The sequence below is a fragment of the Dicentrarchus labrax genome, unplaced genomic scaffold (assembly GCF_905237075.1).
Source record: "Dicentrarchus labrax unplaced genomic scaffold, dlabrax2021, whole genome shotgun sequence".
NCBI classification, from domain to species: domain Eukaryota; kingdom Metazoa; phylum Chordata; class Actinopteri; family Moronidae; genus Dicentrarchus; species Dicentrarchus labrax.
The window spans coordinates 12,366,614-12,385,568 of NW_026136720.1; the positions used below are offsets into that span (position 1 = coordinate 12,366,614).

At 36.7% G+C, this 18,955-nt stretch overlaps 1 long non-coding RNA gene across 1 annotated transcript in view; it reads left to right on the plus strand.

The window, feature by feature from the left end:
• The window catches only part of LOC127353566 (uncharacterized), a 101,630-nt gene that overhangs the window by 79,965 nt on the left and 2,710 nt on the right, over window positions 1-18,955 (plus strand). The window contains exon 6 of the long non-coding RNA XR_007881315.1: window positions 15,917-16,753. This is a non-coding gene — a long non-coding RNA (uncharacterized LOC127353566). The remainder of the gene's footprint in view (window positions 1-15,916; window positions 16,754-18,955) is intronic.

Sequence of the window (18,955 nt, forward strand, 5' to 3'; positions counted from 1 at the left end):
TCCCTGACTACACTGCTTGGTTGTTTGAGTTTCATCAAACACACTTTGGCCGTTTTTACAGGTGGAAAGCTGGTGAGGAATTATGTCTTTGCATTAGCTACTCTTTGGTAAGGGTGACTTCACATTTGGGGGTAAGATCAGTGGGTAACAACCTCTGCATGTGCTTTTACCTCTCAGTGAAATTCTTCATTAGCTCATGACTCCCATTTGTGTTGTAGAAGGCACACGACTGTCTACAACATCCTCAGGACAACAGCGAAGTTTGCAAGATCCAGAGTACAGTGGGATAGGAATTTCTGTCCTCCCTTATATTCTCCTCTGTTGGATTTATTTCCTCAGGGAAGTATTTTCATATGTTCTGCTTTACTAGAGAAGACAAGATAGCAAAATAAAGTGAATCAGTGTCTTTCCATCTACTAATGGTATTTCATTAACTTTGGATGACATGACATGATTACATAGATAAACAAGCATCAGTAACTCTGTATTATAAAGAATTGCATTACTGCCTCCCATCTGAAATGCATGGTATTCATTTTATTTTAATCAACATTTTTTTTGTTGAGAGACACACTCTACCCAGAAGTGTTCATAGTGATTAATGTTGTATCAGTAAAGTTCAGCAATTATCACAGGTTCAATAAAATAACAAAAACAAGTTGTTGTTCTAAGCAAATGGTAAACAGTATGTTTTAAAGTATTATGACAGTTGAAAAATGTATTAGAGAAGAATTTGTAAGCTTTTAACTTTTCAAAGTGGTATTTCCTTCCGAAAACTTTTCTACCTTCAACTAATACATCTGTGTTTGGGAGTGAAAATCTCCTCGCAGGAACATTAAACACTATTGACATTAAAGGCTATATTTTCTGATTTCTAACTTTTAGGAAAGGTGCCAGAAATGCACTTTGAAACTCGCTCTTAATGGAAAAAACTATAATTCTGTAGCCAGAAGAGGATCAGAAGTAGCAAAACAAGTGTCCACTACAATTTGACCAAATGCTCACACAGTGTTTCTCAGTATCTTAGAGGGTTCTGTGATCACTACATTGAAAGCCAGATGAATGAGTTTGTGGAGTTAGGTTTGATTTTGCACTAACAGGCAGTATTCAACTGAATGGATTTGAGTAAACTGAATCAGGACACCCTGCAAATGATATGACTGCCAGATTCTACTGCCAGGACATTTTCTGTGGGGAAACTCACAACATGTTGGTTGTAAAGATCATTTTTACACAACCCACTCACCAGACAGACCGCTGATATTGGACAATTTCTTAAAAACCCAGATTACGTTCTGTGACAACATTTTTGAGCGTTTACTGCCAAAGTTATTCCAATGATTGTCCCGACAATATCTGCTCATGACAAATACAACATGGTTAAGGTTTAGTTTAGGTTTAGGCAACTAAAGCTACTTTGTTTAGGTTAGTGGTCATGGCACACAAAGTATATGGTTGATGTTAGGCAACAAGAACACATAGTTATGGTCATAATTTAAACTTTTTTCCTCATAATCCCACATTTAGATCATTCAATCCAACAGCAAAAACGATGCAGAATTTGCCACGTAATCCTTAAACATGGCAAAAGCCAAAATTAGTTCACCAAAAATTCTAAACTAAGGTACGGATTGTTAAACAAATCATTAATGATATAATAAGCAACAGTTTCTATGTTGTGTACCACTATTTAAAAAATGTTTTTTGTTTATAATTTGGTTGTGGCAGTTGTATTGTATTTGTATTTTTGTACTTGTTTCATTAATGTTCATTTTAAAGTCAGTCACTGGAAAGCAGGTAGGGCAAGTAATCCACATCCCCCTAAAAAGCCTCAGGTGGTCCTCTGTGCGGATAAGAGTTGGTAGAAATTGATACATGACTCCCTGTATGCATGTGTAAAAATTCAATAATACTTTAACCATGGCTTTTCTCTCCGTCAACTTGAGCAAGGGAAATATCATTAGTGCCAGGTTTTCCAGAGATAAATTTTGCTATCTTGGGATGTTACAAACCATTAACATCAAGCAAAGACGTATCATTTTCCAGGACTGAGTATTGTACGTGAAAGGCTACACTCACCTCAGTGGATCCCAGTGGATATTAAGCTAACAGTTCTGGATTCCAGTGGGCATCTTAGCAAAGAGATCCTCTTTATTACACTATAAGTCAATGGCGCAAATATGATCTGGGTGATGTGAAGCTTTTTAGACAACTCAGCCCAGCAGCTTTGTATGAAGGGGTGCAGCTTGTCTACACTGCATGTAATTTGCAGATTCTTTACACTGTATTGTGTACACTGACAGGTTTGTGATTTGTTTGCACTTCATGGGTGTCTAATTGAAATTTAAAGATTAAAGGAGGGTGGTTTGTCTGGCTGTTGAAGAAAATTCCTGGCTGATTTGTATTTGTCGTGCCCCTCCTTTTTAAGTGCAAGTAGACCCTCTAACTACACACCTAACATGAGCCAACACAGGCCACATGCTGGTCTGCATGCTGGTTCACATGCACCGCATGACACAGCAACTGAATGAAGCCATCACTTACTCACTAAACAACTGGGCTTGTGGCATTGCTGTCTGTTCCAGGGAGCTGTACCATTTCTATACAAACCCAAGAACTCTATTGAACATGTACTATTATTTACAAAATTCTGTTAAATAGGGAAAAACTGCTTTTAAAGACCATCTTTATATACATTTACCATAATAATCATCCATAACATAATTTCTGTATTTAGAAGGTATTTAATCTCTGGTTATAATTAAAGCAGATATTAAATCATCTTTAGGTGGTGCATCAAAATTAAATGACGGTCATGTTTTTTATCATTAAATAGTAAAAGCAGTTTTTTTCTTGATGATATTCACATTTGCCGTCAGGACTCTGTGATGTAATTATAATTGAATGGACAAAACTGTTACTTGTTTTAATTAAACCATAAATTTGAAAGGTAGAAATGAAGTGGGTTGAAAAACAAAGGAAAATATTATGTCAAAGTCAGAGAAGTGGTTTTATTTTCCGCTGCAAGCTAAAGCTAAACTACAAAGTACAAGAACTGAATCCTGTCCTACTTCACTTGCTTTGATAGTGGACCACCATGTTATAAATAATGTATTAAAGGATTTACAATGCAGAGAAAGAGAGCTTCTTTCAGAAGAATGAAAGTTCCTTTACTAGTGCATGAAAAAAACATGTTAACTCTTTGCAGCCCAGACCCAATCTGAGTTATAAAAGACTTCATATATTTTCTTTTGTATTGTCCAGGTTAAGAGAGTGTTTGGTTTCCTTTTTACAGTTTGTGGTAGCTTATTTTTTCTGCCAAAAGGTGTTTGAGGCCTACTGGGACCACTTAAAAGTTTATGCAGAGCACTAGCCAAGTTGGACAAAAAAGCCTTGAAGTATACACACACTGGCCCCTTTCTCAGAACCTCTCAGCTCTGGCTAGGGGGAGTGTTGTTGGTTTATGAGAGGGAAAATAGCCCCAGCCTTCTGCAAAAGTGAAATGGGATTAAGGCCTTTGTTCAGCCCACAATGGCGAGGGGAATTAGCAATAGTTGTAGGCACTTAGAAGAGCTCTCACACAGAAGCTTATCCCAGATTTTACACAATAATCATTTGAATATCAACAGTGTTTTGCAACTACAGCGCTAATGTATAAACCTCTCTCTTTTAGATATCGAAATCCCCAAAAGGATTTCGACCAATGGCCACTGCACATATATTCACGCTCTTTATGAAGAATCATATTTTCGAGTATCATTGCTCTTCATATGGCATAAAAACACATTTTAAAAGAGGTGAGGATAACTTGAAGTTTGGGAAAGAAGTTTTTAACATTTGTATTGGGTGTGATTCAAGCCTCCTACATTTGTTTGGTGACTTAAAATGTCCTTAAATTACATATATGATTAAATAGCTGTCTCCACTTGCATCCACTAGGTCTAATGTTAAATAAAATATGACTGATGTCCATTTTACAATATTTCAGCATTACTACCAACTTATTGCCATAATTCATTGCACATCCCTAGCATTAATGCCTTATTTTTTGAAAATGTCATATAAAAATTCAATATAAAGGAACAACATCATGTAAATGTTATAGTGAACTTTGTATTTGTTGATCTTATTGCTGACTTTCTATTCAAAATAACCAAAAATAAACAGCTTTAGACTGAGATTAAATAACAAAGTCATCAGTATTTAAAAAGCAAAAGATGAGGAGTGCAGCATAATTTATATATATAAAGTGTGGGTCGTATGACAAACAACTTTTATGTACCTTCACACTACCTTCACAGCTTAAACTCAAATAGGCCATATTAGTATAGAAACACAGGTGCCCGTACTCTGACTGCAGCATTAGACTTATCTGGGATCAGGGAGATCCACTGACAAGCATAACTCTCACAGAGAAGGAATAATTCAGAGCTTCTGCCTCAGTTGAGTCTCACAAGACTAGCCTCGAGAAGTGTGATGGCCTCAGCATTTTTGCCCACACAGTGAAAACGTATTGTCCAAATCACAAAACATTGAGTGAGATCAGCAGACTTGTCAAGAGGCCCTGGCTTGAATATGAATGATGAGAGAAGAGCAGGGTGGTCCTAGTGCTGTTTTGGTGTTAGGCAGGTGAAAATAAGCTCAACTGTCCCCACCAGCTGCCTATCGCTAAATCAGAAATAGGAGAGCAGAGAGTTTACTGAATAAAAAAAAAGGGAAAAAAATAGCTGTTTATCACTTTCATGTAAATTAACACCAGTAACAGATCATCTGCAGACATTGGTGTAATTGTCAAAATATATTGGGAATCTCTGGCGTGATTACAATATTTTAAGCCCCGGCATGTAATCATAACACCATCTTTCTCAAATTTGATACTTCAGGTAAACTGCAAGTACTTATACTGAAATGAAAAGGCTGGAGGTAGTTTTTCAAAGTGAAGCCACGCATGCATTTTCTGTCAAAATGGAGAAATTAAGACATAACACCTCCCCTTCTTTCCTGTCCTTAACACATGCACGCACGCTAGCTCAATTCACTCGAGTGTCTGCATAGTTTCTGCATTCAACTGGATACAATGATGCACAAGATGAATAAAGTTATCTCTGCAACTGAATGGGATGTTGCTGGTGGGAGGGAACAGGGAGGTTCCCTATACGCCTGAGCTGAAAAGAGCTCAGCTTTGAGGGCCAGCGCTGCAAGGGTCAGGGCCCAGCTGCTTTTAGGGGTGAAAGGGACACCAGCGGGCTGGACTGACTCAGGAAACCTAACAAAACCAATCGTGTCAAATAAAGACATCCCAGATTGGACGTTGACAGATCCCTTCCCGAAGTTGCTGAACACACTTCACACATTCAAACTTTGCTCTGGTTTGTATCATGTGCCACAGTCAGAGTCCCATTTCACTTGTCAAGAGTCTTATGTATCAACATTTATCTAATCTAAATTTTTATTATTCTTTTTTTAATTTTTGGTTTTTGGGTCTGAAATCAACATTTCTACACAGGTAGGATATATTTTTAATCATTTTGTGATGACATAATTTTATGATAAACTTAAAAGTGATACTAAGACCAACTCACTTTCATTCACTAAAAGATTTGTGTGGCCTTGTTGATCTCAGATGTAGAGCATTGTTATCAGATAGATATGGTTTCTCAAATATTGGACATTAGATGTGTTGGAGTGTGCTGGTAAAGCCACAATGCACCGTTTTAAAAGTGGTTTGTTGATAGGTTTTACTTACTTTAGAATTGCAATGTCGGTGGTGCTTCTATTTGACTTGTCATTTGAAAACCAAATAACAAAGCTATTAGGCCTTCCCTGTCTGCGAATTTACAGATTTCAAACGGCGCAGAAATTCACTAAGTTTGAATTTGTGGGGGGTAAGTAGGATAATAATCAGGCCACATTATAAGGAATTGATGGTTCATTTTCCCTGTCAGCAGTAGCAGAGCTTTGCCCAAAGATGTGCTGACCTGTGCAGATGGGGTTCAAAGCCAATTTCCATGTTAAAAACTCCACACGGTTCAGAAATCCCTCTGACTGACTCTTGTTGATCAGAGTATGTGACAAGCCTGTCTTTTAAAACAGGTCTGCTCATGTAAGTAGATGGAAGTGTACAAGTGTACAACAAACAGTCTGGCCAGGTTTGAGTGTAGTAATAGTGTTGTTTGGATGCATACCCAGAGGCAATGACATAAAGACAAAAGGTAGCTCTAGAGTGTGCTGTCAAAATGGAAAATATAGCCTATTATGTGTCACAAACTGTAAAAAGTAGTCCTTTTTTATCTATTTTTATTTTACTTTTCACTCCCTTTCATCTAATGTGTGTCAAGTGTCGTTACAAAGCTTTAATTCTTGCCAGAAAATCAGTTCAACCATTCATCACCAACTCACATTTAAATTCATTTTCCTTCAGGCTTTTGCTTTTCTTTCTTTTTTGCCTATGTGCTGAGTTTACTCAGAGACAGAAAATCTGTGAGGAGAATAAAGAGATCACTGGGATGGCGGGAATTTGTTTGATGAGTTATGAGATGAACCAATTTAAAAAAGGAGAAAAATACATCTGCCAAGTATCATCCTTGGTATCCTGAGGACCGCAGCATTTACGTCACTCTTTATCTTGCTGTCGGCTTCTGCCTGAGTGCTGTGTGTTTGCACAAATGCACATACTTGTAGTGGGCAGCGTGCAGGGAGGGACAGTTTTACTTGTAAGTTCTGCACATAATTACCATGTCCCAGAATTGGCTTTTTTTATTTATTTTTTTGGTAAAGCCATCTATCTTAATTGCAATCACATATACTTCAAGAAGAGAGGCAACTGGAGAACAGTCTCATTTTTTAGACTTTGTTCTTTGTTCACTGTTATCACACAACTCTGTGTAATGGTGTCCGTGCTATAAGCTGCTAGCCTGCTCCACTGTGCTGGATATATTATATCCATTGAAATGCCTTCTGGCTGCAGAGTATTAAGTATGGTGAAAACACAATCTTGGTGGGGTCTGTGCGACTAACAATAGATAGAGGCATGATGACTTATTAAACACAGCCAACCGGCAGCATGGTTTTTCTCATTACCTTTTTCAATTCCCAGCCTATAAAGCCTATGGGTCTGGTGACAAAACTCTTGCCATGTAATTCTCTCTCAGGCTGCTTTCATCAGCCGATTTCGTGGAGAAATATGAAGCTGATTTTATCGTACTCTATAAATTCACAAAAGGCCCTCAAGTTGCCCCCATGGAAGACATACCTCATCTCAGTGATGTGCCACCACTATTGCTGATCCCAAGCATTTGATAACAGTACCTCTCCTTTTTAATGATTTGACAGGCGTCAGACATGAGTCCTATAGACACAGCATTTTTTAATACACTTTTCTTTGCTTGTTTACACCAACCTGCTCGGATGAAAGAACATATCTATCATCTCCTTCTCTCTCAATAAGTGATATATATTAAAACCTACAGCAGCTTTCCGATTATATCAATTGTGCACCGTTGCTGCACACAAAAAGGTTTTGCAGTTGTCAAAATAGTGAACACTTCTAATTCTATAGCTTCAAGCATTTATTTTTATAGGGATTTCTTTTTCATCTTGGCCATCATGCCTGTTTTATTTCATCAACACAACATAAATCTCATCCAGAGTGCTCCAAAACTCTTTGTTCAGTCAGAAATGGTTTCATTAATACACAAAACGGGTAAATAATAACAATTCACAGCCGTCAACTCAGCTGTAAATAACAAAATGACATATTAGACAAACTACAAATTAGTTATTGGGCAACCAGAAGAAAATAAGCACTAATAAGACAGTTACTGTCATATATTGTTAGAATTTATGTGTTTGAATTTGCTTCTGTTTTAACCAGTTGTATTCACTTCCCTCTTATCTAATTCTCTCATGTGGTTTCTGGCACATTTGCAGTATCCTGGAATACAGCAGGGATTGTTCTCTTTGAAATGTTGTGACTATGGTGTCATTTTTAAAAACTTTCATCATGCATGGGTACCTAATCAATTGAAATTCAGCTGCCTTAGCCCCAAGCTTGGTTGTAACTTAGACCAGCTTTCATCAGCTCAGCCTTTTAAAAATAGAAATCCTGCTATGATGAAATTTTCAGTTTGAAAAGGATATATTCAGCTTCTCCACTGTGCTGTAACTGTACTTAAAGTGAGAGCCATTTAGGCAGAGGATTGTAAACTAAACGTTTTATAAAGTTTTTACATTTATATTTACACAATTAGCACGATGACGACTTGATTGTCATGATGGTTAAAATTAGTAGTGAGATGTTTGTGGTTTATAATATTCCTCTGTATAAACATTAATGCTAAATATGTCAGTCTTAGCAGTTGTCTGGTTTTGATCAGTGTGTCTTAGAGTAACATCCCCCCTCATTCCTAATTAGATTTCCTACATTATAATGTTTGATAATGCCTCAAGGTTTGGTCCCTTCTATCAAAACATTTCTGCAAATATTCCGTCCTGTTAACTCTTTGTGGGCCCACGTTACATAATTATTTCATATTTGCTATCTTCACCTCCATAGGGAGAATATTATCTGCAATAATCATTGTCATCATCATGATTCTCTTCGTGGTCTGTTGGCTCCAAATAAGTAATTTAGTTGTAAAGCAGCTTCATTTATTTTGCCTATTCATTTTTCTTCCTATCATATATCTAAATACAAATCTTCATTTTATAACTGACAGCTTATTACCTCTGAGCACATGCTGATAAATTTAATTCCAATGAGTTAGCTTCCATTTTCGGATCCCATTATCCACTAATGTGGCAGCAGCGTGTGGGAGGAGAAAACTTACAGGACAAGAACTCAGAAAATAAAATGTATGTCTTTACATATAAATGTTTAATATTATTATTATTATTATTATTATTATTATTATTATTAGTTATATCTAGCAGGTATTTGTTATTTATTAAATAATTTAACATAACCCAGTCTATATTTATTTTATATCTGGAACATAACAAAAATTTTGATTTTCACATCACAATATTTATTTTAAAGGTGTAAAAAAATTTAAAAGGCTGTGATTTTTAAATGTATTGGTATATTTTCCACTGACTTTTTTTTAGGAAGAGAAAAGTTTTGCATTCAACCAAATTGCAGCAGTGCAGTTCTTCAAATCCCCAAATAAAGCAGAACTGTTGAAGTGAGACTTTTAGTGGTGAGTGTTTTTTGGATTGCATTTCAGTCCATTCAGAAACATAGGTCCCTTTATAAACATATACCTTGTAAGAGAGCAGCATTATGCCACAGTTGGGTCTATTTTGGCGAAGTAAGGAAGTAAGTAAACAATTATTATTAGCTTTGATGTTGGCCTGAATAGCACTCAATTAACAATGTGGCTAATGAGCCCATTAAGGATGAAAGTGTTCTCAACAGGTATGAGAGGATACTGCTGTTTTTGGAGTCTCAGTTCTCAGCATTGAATGCAGCATGAATAACGGTGCTCTTTCTCAATCGCTTCAAAGGCCAAACCTCTACAGCCCAGAGAGCAGAGTTAAATAAAGGTTTGCTTGCAATTGAAAAAAATAGATAGATAAATACTTTAGGCATAAAAAAAAAAAATCAGAGCAACAACAAAAATATTGGAAAAGTAGAACAGCAAGTTAAGTCATGCTAATATTGTGAATACATAAATTCTCCACACATCTCTTTTGACTTTTTTGCAGCATGAAAATTAAATCTTCTTTAAAATGTGTCATGCAACATGAGAAAGCCCTAAATCAATTTGTGTATTTTTTAAATTTTAACAAATCTTGCTTTAATTACGTTTTAGTTAAAGTAAATATGTGCTTGCCTCAGTCTAATAGTAATTACTCCGCAGTACAAATAGGGCTTGTCTGTTGCAAAGAAAGAAAACAGAAAGAAAGAGAGACTGTGAGGCTTTCTGCAGCCCCAGCGTTTCCTCTGAAGGACTTCCCACTGAAATGCACTGAAAGCTTCACGCGTGGATTATTTCTACATTATTTGCTGCTGGATTCCAAAACTTCTTGTTAACTAGCAACAACAATTCTTTTATACTGACTGCCTCGTCTGACTGTTTCTTTTATACCCAGGAAACTCCTATTTTCGCTCTCATTTATATAAAACAAAATGAAAAAAATAAAAGGAAATTAAAAAAAATATGTCCCTTCTTCAACAGTAAAAATGTGGCCTTAAAATGTGTGGAAATTATCTTCCATGTTTCGGCAACATTGTGAGATGTTATTTAATGTAAGTATGATGAGAGCAAATCTTCCAGTGTAGCTTTTTATTGCTCTCAAACAATAAACAAACTCCTTCAGCTAAATATTAAAATCAGCTTTCATTTATATACAGGTGGAAATAATTTCCAAAAGGGGGGGAAAAAACTCTATAGAAAAAGGGTAAAACTGGTATTTAAAAACAGTCACTGTGCAACAAAAAATGACAATAAGTAAAGAAAATGATATAACAGTATGTTGAATGAATTTATCTGTTTGTAAAACCTGCTTGTCTGCAGAAGTTTCAGAATGTTATCAGTAGTTTCAGCTCAAGAATAGCTTGAGGTGTTTTGAGTGTAAATCCGTCTAAAGCTGCCAGCACTGACATACACAGCATATGCTAAATACAGATAAGAGTATTTTTAATAGATCTGCAAAAAGTCTCCCCACATAGCTCAATGGATGTGCTTTGAATGTAGTTGATAAGTTGGCTTAAGCTGAATGCTGTATCCCACTGCAACATTGTGCTACTGGGTGAGCCCATCACAAACTAGCCTTCCAATAAAGACCACTTCCAGGGGAGGGATTATAGAAAAGCCTTCGAGATCAGCTTCATGTCTTACTAGAGTTTCTGATTATAAATAGTGCTATGTTACAGAAAAACTAGCCATTGCCAAGGATCATATGGGAGAAAATATCTTTAAGCATTTTATTTACCTACAATGTCAAACTGAAAAGAAGAAGCGGTGTGAGGGACATTTGTATATTTTTCTAAATTTCTATTCAAATAATTGTATTGCCTTTGATTCCAAATTCTTCTAGTTCTGATTATTTACATTATGTTTTTCTTTATTTATGTGCATGCATTAAACTAAAATTGTAAAATAAATAGAGGAAAAATGCTGTCTGAAATCCATCAGAAATAAGTTCCATAATACTCCCATTATACTCGCAAAGTTTCTATGTGGTCAGACTCCTGTGTATTAATTTATGTCTTCACTCCAAACTGGATGAACTCAGGTCATGAACTTTGCCTCTCTTTATTTTAAACAGGAGGAAGGAATTTTGTTCCTTCCAGTTGTATTTCTTTACAAAAAATTGTCTCTTTGAAGTCCAACACAAATTGTCTCTTAAGGAAATGATCCAGATAGATAGATAGATAGATAGATAGATAGATAGATAGATAGATAGATAGATAGATAGATAGATAGATAGATAGATAGATAGATAGATAGATAGATAGATAGATAGATAGATAGAGAAATGGAGTAAGTGTTGACTGTCTTTGTTTCTCTTTAGCTCTCCTCAGGTCATCTGATTATGTGGCTGAAGAAATGAGAGGGGCAGATAAGCCTCTTTTATGCTTCCAAGCCACTTAAAGAGCTGAAGCACCAGCTTCTGTTGCTACACTGCGAGGGAAGAAAACAAGTCATTTGTGTACTACAAAATGGCTCCTCTCTAAAATGTGTTCCCTCAAATCCTAAGTTTACTGCTCGCCGTTTTGACAGTTCATTTGTTTTAATGTATATTAGATAGCGAGGTTCACCGCAGTTTCATGACTTAAAAATGTTAAAGAAGGACTCAGTAATATTCTATAATAGTAAATGAACTCACACAGCATGCTCGATTTAATTTTTATTCAGTATTTCTTTTTACATTTACTCCTCTCTTAATTTTTTCTAGTATTAATTCTAAATTATGAACTACCGAGTAAATGTTTGTACATGCAAATTTTTTATTGGCTTGACTTTTGGTGCGCAGCAAATAAAATAGAATCTAAGATTGTATTTTATTCAGTAATATGGAAATGTCCTCAGTTCCTGCTATATGTCATGAGGGCATCTCTTCTGTGCCTTCTTAATAAGGTAGTTCTGCAGGCCTCTACTGTAATATATTTCACCAATAAAGCAATTCCAAAGCTAGTCTGGCCTTTTGACCACCACTGAGAACGTGGAAAGCAGCAGGCCGCCTTTGCTAACTAGGCTTACTCTCTAATATTAGATACCTGTCCCCTGGCTTTTCAGAGGGGGGCTTAGCAGTTGATATTTTCATTTGGTCCTGCCAAGATGCGACACCCCCGCTTTAATCTTGTGTTTGACGTTAAGCACTCTGTTCATGAAAAGTCTCTGTGAACTTCAACCTTAGGGTGGTGCTGTCATACAAAAATGATGTGGTGGGGGAGTGAAACTGGCTGGTCTATCCTTGACCTCTCCCATTGGCCTGCCAAAGTCTTTCCCCTGCCCTTCTTAATCAGGTGGGACCCTTCCCTTTTAGAGTGGAAGATAGTATATTCTCTGCATCCAGCTGCGTCGTTTTTTATAATAACTAGCACAGATGTCTAAGGATAAAGACATAGCAGAGAAATCTTGAAGAAAGAGAGCGATGCAGCAGAGTGCCGTTTCATTGGTAGAAAAAAAGGAAAGTCCTCAAAGGACCATAAAGAAAACTGTGTATTTAAAAAGTCAACAATATATCAAGAAATACATTTTAAAGAATGCATGCTTCTCATTGATTTTCCTATGAATGAAAATCTCTGTAACATCATTCATTAACAAGGATAGCTAAATACAATGTTGCAGTGTTCAAAAATATCATTGATATGCAAGATTAATGGTCTGAATTAAAAGCAGAGTTCACTCTGTTGTTAAGAGGCAATTACTCTTTTACCATTTCATCAGAGCTGGAGAACTTCAGTATACATCTGCATGTTTGAAAATATCAGAAGGAAGACGCGGGCAAAGTCGGACCAGACTAATGAATTTCTTGTGATGGGTAACTACCCCTTAATTCAGCTGCAGGTTTTGTGTGCTGCTTCCATGTTAGCATTTATCAGGATGTTGAGGACAAACAAGCCACTTCTCTGCAATCGTTAAGATGAGTTTCCCTACTGATTGATGTGTGGAATCAATTGCTCCCCATAGCATCCATGTCACTCTATTACCACACTGCCTGGTAATGATAGGCTGTTCTCCACAAGATTATAGAGCTCTGTCACAAAGCAACAAAGACTTGCTTCCCTGTGTCTGACCTGGTCTGCTATAATTGAGAATAGCTTCAATTTTTACTCTGTAGGTAAACAGGAAAAAGAATTACAATGTTGATGGAAGTATGTCTTTATTATATTTAAAATAGTGAATTTTTATGCGGGAATGCAATGAATTATTGATGATTGAATTACTGAATAAAAAATGATTTTTGTATTGCTGTTAGCCTGAAAAAATATTCACAATTGTACCTTCAAGAGTTTTGCTGGATACTTGTTAAATTCATATACATTTTAAAAATGCTCTTATGTTTACCTTTATTTTTTTTTTAAAAAAAAGAAAAAGCCTTTCACCAGCCAGGATCACATTCAAAGCACATCTCTGATCAGAATTTAAGTCAGAGCCCAAGTTGGAAACATATTTAAAGTCATCAAAACAACAGGTGTTTTCTCCATGAAATACCCCTCTGTGTAACTGTCCTTTTTTTGTCATGTGAATACACCACAGCTCTCTTACTGCCAAGCTGACTACCATCCAACCCAGTAAGTGCCATCAGCATTGCAACTCATTTAGTTTGTGGCCCAGAGATGTACCACACAGCCCTGATCCTGATTACACATGATCAAAGATGAGTTCTTCAGCAATTTGATTATATATTTGAGCTTGAATTAAATCCACATGCCTGTGTTCTTCTGAAACGACTAATTGAATAGACTTTAGAGTTTTAGAATGGTTTAATACAACAATGGGCATTTTTCTTCAAGTTGACCTCAGTCATTTGAGTAGGACTACAGTATGTGCTGCATTTAATTGCCTACAGTGAAATTTGATTATCAGAAAATATGGTGCATATCAAGTGATTCCCTGCCCTTAAGTAATATTATTCTGTATAGTTAGAGTTGGAAAAAGATGACATGGGAACTTCAGTCAAGACAAAAGGCATGAGCTAATGAGACTGGTTAGTGATTCAAATTTATGGAAATTTTATTAATTACAGACACCTATCTTTCATCTGTACCATTTGGTGGTGAAGTAATTAAAACCAACAATGACAGTCCCAGCAGTGGAAAAAGCAAACAAGATCAAAGAAGGCAGAGCAGTCAGGAGAAAGTCCCGTATATACTGAACTGGGCCTGGCCGTGGGCAACAGGCCCTCATTAAAGTCAGACTGTGTTGATCATCAATTAACCTGCTTTGTTTTTGCTTCTGATTTTAAACTTGCATAACACCACTTTTCCTCTGCTCTTTACTGATTAAGGTTTTGTTCATAATGTTTGGCTGGAGGTGACCAAGACACATCATAAGTGCTGCCATGTATCATGGAGGGAAACCTTTTGATTGGGTGATTGGAAAGGACGATTGACCCAGTAGAGAGTTGAATGGCCTTATTACATGAAAAACAATACCGTTTTTGCCTAAAAACATAATCAACAAGACAAGCTGTTGTTGACCTTATTATTCTCAAACTGTGTGTAAAAAAAGAAGAAGAAACTAAAAAAACTAAAGAGGAGGAAAATTAAAGTTATTTGCCTGTTTTCCTTCCTGTTTACCAGATTTTGCAAATTTTTTTCTCCAATTAACCGAGAATACAAGCAAAGGATGTTTCAGGAAAATTAAATTGTTACAACAATTTATGCATTGCCTTTGTGAATTGTGTGGGGAAAGAATGCAAATACATAGACGTTCCATTTATGATAATTGACTAAATTTCTTTCTGATTTGAGTTAAGAAGATTCAATCTTGCATTTAGTGGTGAAAATGACTTCAAACTGATAACCCTGAATGTTTAGCAAACCTTTCATTTGTGTAATGCATTTCTTGACATTGTTCTCATATTAGCTGCACAAAACAGCTTTTTGCTCCAGCAAAGTGTGCAAAAGTTAACACTGTCACATTTTCTTCTGCACTGTTATTCTATAGGACATGTTTTGGTTATGTATAATGGAACAAATATAGGTTTAAAAATAAGATTTTTCCTAACGGAGCAATGATGACAGTGACAGTGTTCAAATCAACCGCTGATCAAGATATTTAAGTTGCTTAATTGACTCAAACTCTGAAGTGAAGATTACCACTCACAGCAGAGGAATGCATCACTAAATCTTACCGCTCACAAAGAACCACCCGACACCCGACGCCATGAGGACAACAAATGGATGGCCAGTCTTAACTTTTATTATGAGCAGTGGAGGTCATATTTAAAATGAGAGATTAGCCGCTCATCACAATATTGGTGGATTATCAACTACCTGCAATGAAAGCAACCCCTGGCTCTGGGTCGATAAGAGTTTGACTGCATTTCGAATTAATTTTCCTCAGCTTAGAGAGCCGGACTCCTATCTTGTTATTGATCACAGCGTTAATCCATAACCAAGCTCATCCTTTCCCCGTGGAATGAGCAGGAAAATATAAAACGATCACTGTGGAGGACTCTTGACTCTGTATAAAAACTGGAACAGGCTTAGAAGTGATTAGAGTTCATTATTTAAGAATACGTTCCCAGACTATTGTTTCACATCTCAGTTCATTTTTGTATTGATCTGCATGTGTTCATTGTTCTTCCTTTTTTTTTTACAATTTTATACCAACATTTATTCTGCTCTGTATTCCTTTGGTCTGGGTTGTGTTTATACATGACGATTGATTGATTGATTTCCCAGACAGGAGGAACACTTCACACCTCAGCTGCTTTCTCTGTTTGTCTTCTACAACAGAGGGACCTCCACTGTGGATGAAATTTAGCCCCGACCTCTGACCTTTGGGTTCAGCGCTTGTCTCCAGTCCAGTGACCACAAACAACTCCTGGATTGCTGTAAATGTCAGTGCAGCGGTGTCTCCGCCCTCGCCCCTGTGAACCATAGGGCTGCACTCAACCTGCACTAATAGGACACTTTCATGAGAGCTCCATTATCAGTTATGCTGTATTTGATATCTCAGATTTCCTCCTTATGATGCCTCTATGAACTGAAGGACTGTCACCAAACAAACAGCAATAAAGGGTCTGTCTTTTACACTTCTTAAAAATATTATTTTATTCAGCAAACATTAAATTTGTTAGCACCCAGCTTAAAGTGCTTGACACAGCCCAAAAATATGAATTATTGTAATCATTTACATTTTATATCGGAAATGTACGCTTTTAGATGCAGAGTTTTAAAATGTATTGCCTAAAGAGTGCACGGTGAGCTGTTGGAAGTGACCCATTTAGCACACAAAGCAGCTGGTACCATCTATCATAAGGCTCAGTTATAATAGATTGTAATTCATGTTCTGAAGACATTGGTTGTAATGCATCCCATTTTGAAGCACTTTGGCTCGCCCTTCCCCCACCCATAAACACACACGCTCCCTTTCTCTCCTCTCCGGGCCTCCCGAGGTTGGTGTCTCTGCGTTAGGACTCTATTGTTGCCTACTGCTGGATAATGCCCTTATTAATTGTACCTCTTTGTAAGGTGTCAGCTGTAGCCTCAGATTGAGATGGATGGATCTCTGGAGTCTGCTCCCTGGCCCTCCACAGACGCTCTATCTCTGCACAACACACAGATGCAACAGTGAGTGCTGCCACACTATGACTAAAAGCTGAGATAAAACAGGCATTTTTAATTATTCCACCAAAAAAAAGAAAAGAAAGAAACATGTTTCCAAACTGAAAAGCCCTATTTTTGTCATTGCTAAGGTGAGCTAGCATGTGATGTGTTTTAATTATCTGAATATCTGAACATACAATCCATAGCAGTGATGAAATATCTTTTTTTATTGATTATTTTAGTGTGTTGCAGGAATACTGCTTAATTAGGTGGATTGAAGCCTCCGTGAGATCAACAGCATTAACATCAAATCCTTTCCCTCTCATTAAAGGAAACAGAGTCAATTTAATTAATGCATATTAATCCCCACTGATGCTCATTTTAGCGTTTAAAAAAGCATGGCAGTGTGGACTTCAGATTCATCCGTTTAAAAATATTCAGGTTTGATCACTTTCTGAATCAACATACACATTTTCATAGCACATTTCAGAATCTTTAGATTGATTACCTGAATCATAGGTAACGGCCTTCATTACCTGTAGACTTGATTACCATTTTGTGTGTTTATTAATGTTAGCTGGTTTCAGTTAGAGCCAGATGATAATTCAATATTATAATTTACAGTCTTGTTGCGTAATCGTATAGGTAATACAATTCTCAGAGATATGATTCTCAGTTCCTGTATCTAAATAAATGATACGTGAAATTCTTATGTAATTGGGAACATACTGTATATTTTTCTAAATTAAATAATTTAATACATTTGCCTTGATGAGAAAATGTGATTTTAAATATTTAAGTAACAGATTTAATACACCAATATCAAGATAATTTTGTCCATATCCTCCTCTTGTGGCATCTATTCCACTGATACTAAGCAGCATAATTTCTTGCTTGTGCCCTGCTGTTTGCTCTCTTAACACGGCTTCATGAATGTCAGTGGATGCCACTTTCACCGAACCTATCATCATGATCAGCCATGTTAACCAGGGTTGTTAAAGTCATAATAATGAGTTGATCTGAAGCCCCTCTGACAATATATTGTAATAATTTCCCAGAACAAACCAGCTAATACCAACATTTCCACAGAATAGAGGACTTTCAGATAACAACTAAATTGATTCAAATTCTCATGTTAATGTCACAGGAGACCAGTGATTTAATCTAGTTTCAATGTAGTGATTGCTCTTTAAGTTTCAAACTGTCTTAATGCAGAGGAGCTAGACATCTTCCTTTCCTGCCACTACTGTTACCTTTGTGCTTTTGAGCAAGATAACTCATGCCTACACAGCTGCCATCAAGCTGTTTGTATGTTATCCTACTCTTAAACAAGTCTTTATTATTGATGTTTCAAATTTGATGAAATAAATTAAAATAAAATTTTGCACTCTTATGAGAAGCTCTAAAACAAATTGTACAAATATCTTTATGTCCCTCTTACAATGAACAAATTCCTTAACATATTGTAATTCTTTTAAAGCACTTTGTCCGCAGTTCTTCTCTGAAACAATACGGTAACTGCACAGGCAGGAGACTGAAGCAGGAGACGGGGAGGGGGGGGGAGCACAGACCAGAAAATGGAGATCCATTCCCTTCAGATCCCATTTAGAGAGGCCCTGCACATTTTTAAAGTGTCAATTGTTTTTGTCTCTTGAAGTGTAGATGGAATGTTTGAATTCCAGTATTAACTGTAGTGCCTGCTGAGTTAAATTATGGTCCCTGGGCTGTGGGGTGGGAGTAATCAATAAGAATACACGAGGCAGTGTGTAATGTGTCTGCTCCTAGCAGCAGGAACACTGTCCCCCTTACCCTGTCCCCCAGCAGGTTAGATAAATATGATACTGAAACAGGGCACACTGGATTATATGATATCAATGTAGAATCAGGGAAGTGCTATTACACTCCCCTAGCCCACTGTGAGTACTATTGACAAGGTTGGCTTTGAACATGGTAGTGTATTGTATCTCTCTCTCTCTCTCTCTCTCTCTCTCTCTCTCTCTCTGTGTCTGCATAATGTGAAGAACCACAGGAGGAAAGGGATCTATATTTCACTTAGCTTTGATTAAAATAGCTATGTTATGCCTATGCCTTGAAGTTGTGTTTATTGCACCCACAAGTTAATCTGTGAAGGAAGGGCATGCTGTGATCATAATTTCTAAATGTCCAGATGTGGGGTCTTTTTTGCATAAAGAGCCAATAACATAATGTCTAATCAATATACAGTGC